Raw genomic sequence first — 6,000 nt, 5'->3', positions numbered from 1 at the left:
TCATTGATGTTGCTCATGGGCAGGACATTGTGGTAAAGACCCTACTCAGCTTAGTTAAGCAGCAGGACACACTTAGGTGCACAGCCTAGAGATGGATGTGGTTCTGAGATGACTGCTATGCAGGGGAAGGAGCCAGAAGGAAAGGAGGGTGAAGTCTAAGTACTGTTGCAGAAAGGGAACGGAAAATGGATATGTCTAATGCGGGACTGCTAAGTGGAGTGCAGAGATGAGAAAGAAACCTAATATAACATGAGCCATCTCCATAGTCTCTTCTAGAAGATGGTAGAAGATGGAGAGCTTTCTCTGATGACAAGAGGTGTCTGTGCAGACTGAAGAGAAGCTGGGAAGGTACAGCAATTGAAATACAAATAGGGATGGATAGGCAGTTGGAGCTAGACTTTATTTAGTAGAAGAATAGGACAGAATAGGACAAGCTCATATGTGGACTGAATGAATTCATTCTTTATAAATTTAACTATATTGTCATGTTGAATCCCCCTACAGTATGTGATGCAAGAATGGATGGGTTTTTTTTCCCCCAGTTTTCGGAGGATTAAATTGTGGCATAAAAGGATAAAAGATTATCCCTGTCTCTCACAGTGTGAATCCCAATCCAGAAAAACTGCATCAGTAATAGATACCCCCCCACTCTGTGTGTGCGCGTGTGTGTGCAGGCACATGTGTGTATACATGTGTTTGTAGATGTTTCAGGCAGATGGCAAAGCTTTCTTCAATAGATCACTAACTTACTTTTTGAGACAGGGTTTCTGAATGAACATGGAGATCAAAGATTCAACAGCAGACGAATAAACTCCAGGGACCGTCTGGTGTCTACATTCCTAGTACTGGAATGATGGGCATGACTTGTCAGATCTGGATTATTCTGGAGGCTAGAATTCAGGGTCTCATGCTTGTACCACAGTTGCTGTATAAACTAGTCCATCTACTAGGAAAGGATTAACTCCTTGACAAATCTGTGTCCACCACAACACCCTGTGCTTATAGAAGTGAATAATGGAAAAACACAGGAGACTTGCCCACACCATAAACAACATAGCAGTCACAAGTGTGGTTGATAAAACCCCTAGCTAAAAAACTTGTGAACCAGCAAGAGAGAATTCAAATGAGGCTGAGAGTGGAGGTGGTGGACATGAGCTACAGTCAGCATAAAAGTGGTGATGGTGGGCATGCTTTCCTTGAACAACATTTGTTGTGATGTCCCTTGAAGAAAAGCAGGGTTAAATGTACCAAAAGCAGTTCCCGATATCACATTGCTATCATATCCTTGAGTTTTTCTCTCTGCATCTCTTCTGATGTTATTTCTCTCTGTTCTCTGCTTCACTTCCCCTACTTTTGAGAAGATGCCTAAAAAATCTCCCTATGATCCCATGCTTGAGAGACTTTCAAGACCTTTATAGACTGCCAGAGAGACCAAGTCCATTAACGTCTCTATTAATGAATTATCTGAGTTTTAATTAAAAGGGATCCCAGTTTGCATTCTTTCTGGATCAGATGGCAAAGCATTAACCAAAACTGGAGATTCAGAGATGAGTAGAGAAATACACCAAGGATGTGTAAGGATTTTAAAGGAACAACCCCTAGTTCCTCTGTGAGTCTTCCCTGATCTGACACGTTGATGTTGCCGAGAGTCTATGATCACAGCCTGCGGCTGCCCCTTTAGGTCTGTAGAATTCTAATGCTGGTTTTTTTTTATGTGTGTGTGTGCCTGAGAAGGTGCAGCTGCCAAGTCACCGGTAGCAACTTTCTTGGCAAGATATTCGTCTACGGTTCTGTATTTGAGAAGTCACTCTATTGCTATAGCAGATACAAAACGTATTTCCCTGCATAAATTTCAGTCAAATCTTATTTTTGATCAAAATGGGTGAGTCCTCCCTCAAAAGCAGCACTAGAAGAATGAAATACAAACAAGACAAACTTCACTCTGGTGGAGAAGAGGGGAGAAATGACCTGATGACAGTTAAATCTAGAAACCTCATGGTGGATGAAGACTTTCAAGTGAAGAATATTTTCCTTCCATCTTTCTCTTTGCTCCCTGACATGTCACAGAAGTGCCTTATCTGACCCCTAAGAGCAGTCCTTTTCTTGAAGTTTTTTTTTTTTTTTTTTTTTTTTTTTTTTTTTTTTTTTGTATTTGAGGCCATTGGTGACATTTCAAGGACACAAGAAAGCAAAAGACAAGATGTTTGAGAATTGCATTTTCTACCCTACTCCTGGTCTACTGTGTGCTGACAATATCTATGCTTCCCCAGGCATTAGTTATCCCTTCTTTCCGCTGACCTATAACTATGACCTCTCTTTCCCCCTCTCTCATCCCCTCTCTCCTGGGAAAGAAAATGTGCACTTAATATTCCTCCTCAAAGAAATAACAGACGTGGATATGAATGATTTGGGGAAAAATAAGGAATGTCTATTTAAGCCAGGTCATCTCTCTGCTTTAAAATGAAGCTTCTAACTCAAACCTTCCTAGGAGGAATCCCTGAACCCTACATGTTGCATTTTGTGGTATCAACACAGGCATATGGATACAGAGAAAACTCCAAGACAGTAATTCTCTGAATATTCTTGGAATATATTCTTACCTTTCTCCCATTTTCAGGGCTAGAGGTGGAGAGATGACCAAGGCTGAAGAAGACCCCTTCCCGGATTGGTTCTAGACTCTGCTTCCTTCTTCTGGAATTGGGATTTGCCGTAAAGAGCTGAATAAACGTTTCTGACTCAGGTGAGGCTTTTTAAAGTGTTGAGCAGACCTTGTGATTTGCAGTATGTCTACTGGGAACAAGTCACACACTAGAAACCTTTGAGTAGAGATGCTCACTAAGATGTTTCTTGGCATCTGCCCCATTTCCACTCTCATATCAGCCTCTCCCATCCCATCCTTTTAGGTCTACCTGGGTCCAAATAATTACTCTTCCCTCATTTATGGACCAACTCCCATCACAGGCTGCAACATCAAGTAGTATCAGCTTGGATTGTGTGAGTGTGTAACTGAATCATCATCATATCACGCCTCACATATCAGCCTCTACCATCCCATCCTAACTGGTCAACCTACCTGGAATAACTGTTCTCTCCATTAAGGGCCAATCCCCACACAGCTAGCAACATCAAAGCATGTCAGCTTGGGGTTTGTGATTGTGTAACTGAAGCCTGAGCAGGCCATGCAGCCTTGTAGGGCTCTGCATGGTGATGATTCACTGTTGGTCCTTCTTCTACGGCAGTGCTGCACTCAGGGTTGTTTTCGACCAAATGGCATTCAAGCTGCCAGTCCTGAGTCTTCTGCAGCTGTCCTAAGTTCTACCTCTCACACATCTTCACAATTTTATTACTAGCGAAGAACCAGCTGTCTCTATCTTAATCTTCAAGGTCAACTTATAGTAAAGACAAACTAGGTTCCACCCTGTTTATGATTAACCCTCTGCTTCTCAAGGATTGGGTTATATCTCACTTGTAATAAGTACAAATGTTTCTGTACTGACTGTTCCAGGAATGGTAATGTTGTCTTTGTTTCAAAAAGTTGTTTACATTGGAGCACTGGACTGAGCTCCCAAGGTCCAAATGAGAAACAGAAGGAGAGAGAACATGAGCATGGAAGCCAAGACTGCGAGGGGGGCACCCACCCACTGAAATGGTGGGGCTGATCTATTGGGAGCTCACCAAGGCCAGCTGGATGGGGACTGAAAAAACATGGGATAAAACCATACTCTCTGAATATGGCTGACAACGAGGGCTGCTGAGAAGCCAAGGACAATGGCACTGGGTTTTGATCCAACTGCATGTACTGGCTTTGTGGGGGCCTAGCCTGTTTGGATGCTCACCTTCCTAGACCTGGATGGAGTGGGGAGGACCCTGACTGCTCTTCAGACTGGAGAGGGAGTGGGAGGGGAGTCGGGTGTGGGGAGTGGGGGGAGGGGGAGGGAAAAGGGAGGCAGGGAGGAGGAGGAATTTTTTAATAAAAAAATAAAAAAAGTTGTTTATAGCTATCTTGCAACACTACCTCTGTTTCAAAAGGTCACATGAACACCTGCGATTACCTTGTTATGACTACTTGTTATGATTACCTTGATTCAATCACATGTTATGTTCTGATCCTGTAACACTGCCTGTTCCCCCTATTTGGAAATTCCATATACCTAAGCTCTGTAAAAGCCTTGTCCTCCTGACATCCAATGCTGAATTCTCAAACACCATCATAGGGGGCAGCAGCCCATGTACATGAAACAAAATGCTTACTTTAATTGTTTTCATTATTATTATTATAATGATTATTATGATTATTATTATTATTTTGTGTTTTTTCTAGACAGGGTTTCTCTGTAGCTTTTGAGCCTGTCCTGGAACTAGCTTTTGTAGACCAGGCTGGCCTTGAACTCACAGAGAACATTCTTTATTATTTTGGCCATGATGATTTAGATCAGTAGTTTTTCTCCTCCAATCTTTGGGATTAACACTAGCACCTCTGGACAGAAATGTAGTTTTTATTTCATCAGTATAAAAAAGTGTGCTGGTCTACTCGCCTCATGAAATGCATATATCAAAATGTGTAACAGTTCGTATAACCTGCTTCTTAAAATTTGTTAATCTTTATGTGCTTAGGGCCTAAAACATGATTTTTAGGTTTTTTCTTCTATGATTGATCTTGACAGTCTTCAAATCACAGGCACCTTGGGTTCCTTTCCAGTGTTTTAAAAATATGATTTCATTTGGAAGACAAGAGGGATGAGAACCTTGGAAGCCAAGGAAAAATGCTGTGCTTTGGATGTGCCTTAACTGCATCCACCAAGTAGTAGACACTTGTTCAGCCAGGACTATGGCTTTGAGAGGACTTGTGGGGTCTTCCAGGAGTGAATACTAATGGCTGGCCCTTTGGGAACTTGCTCCTGGGTTCACCTGTGACCCCTAGTGGTGTTCGAGAGTTGTTATAGCTGGCCTTACCTGGGTCTCATTGCTTCCTGTCTGGAGACAGGATCTTTCCTCTGCACATGCTCCAACATCCAGCCTTGGCCCTATCCAGAACCCTGCAACACAAGAGATGTTCAAAATGATGCAGTCTCGGTGGGGTCTACAGTACAGGTAATTTTGATTCACTAACATCAAATACCCTTTCTGTTAATCTATTACATCAACATGGGAGTTCACATTACTACAGGGCAGGTAGAGGCTGTACCAATACATTCTCTATTGCTTTTTCAACTTTGTTTTACTCTATGCTTAATTTAGATTAAAATGTTACAGAACAACTGAAAAGTCAGTGTGTGTGACTGAATACCTACATGTATGTCACCATCACTATGAATAAAGTTATTTGAGTGGTGGAGGAGGTAGCTTACTAGATCCATACCACAAAGAAAATATAAGCATTCTACTCCACTACAATTAAGCAAAATTTAAAATTTTGTCATATTTACTTCTATTGGTTCTATGGAAAAGATAAATAAAATTTAGAAACAGATATAGTGTCTCACTTGCTATAGGAATTCCTACCACTAGTACTCTTTAAGTTACCCACCCACGTGGATGTGGTCTCTTATACTATTTATGCCAACGTAAAGCATTCATCCGGCCTCTTTTCCAGCTGCAGGATTTGGTTGCTGCTCCCTGTTCCAGCAGAAAATTGTTATCTGTGAGTCTATTCCTAAATAAATAACCCTCTATTGTACTCAGTTCTGAGCTAGTGTGGGATTTCTTTTAAGCATCCATCTTCACTCACTTGCATCTCTTCTTCCATGGCCATCTCCAGAATTTCTAAACTTGATAGGAATTATTCTCTTTCATATGCAACGGGATGCTAAAAGAAAATTTCTTTATGAATATTGAGATAGCGTAGAGCTGATTTTTTCTACTGATGAGAAACTTGACTAGAATGTGAAAAAATATGCACTGTAAACTAGCTCAATGATGTATAAATGATAACCATGTGTAAATGACACACAGAATTAAAATGAGATATCTCATAACATGTTCCCTCAGTTCATCCACTAC

This window comes from Microtus oregoni, unplaced genomic scaffold (genome assembly GCF_018167655.1).
Source record: "Microtus oregoni isolate MIOR12 unplaced genomic scaffold, Mior012 000000F_ref0000247, whole genome shotgun sequence".
Lineage (NCBI taxonomy): Eukaryota > Metazoa > Chordata > Mammalia > Rodentia > Cricetidae > Microtus > Microtus oregoni.
Note: the sequence above shows the minus strand (reverse complement) of the source record.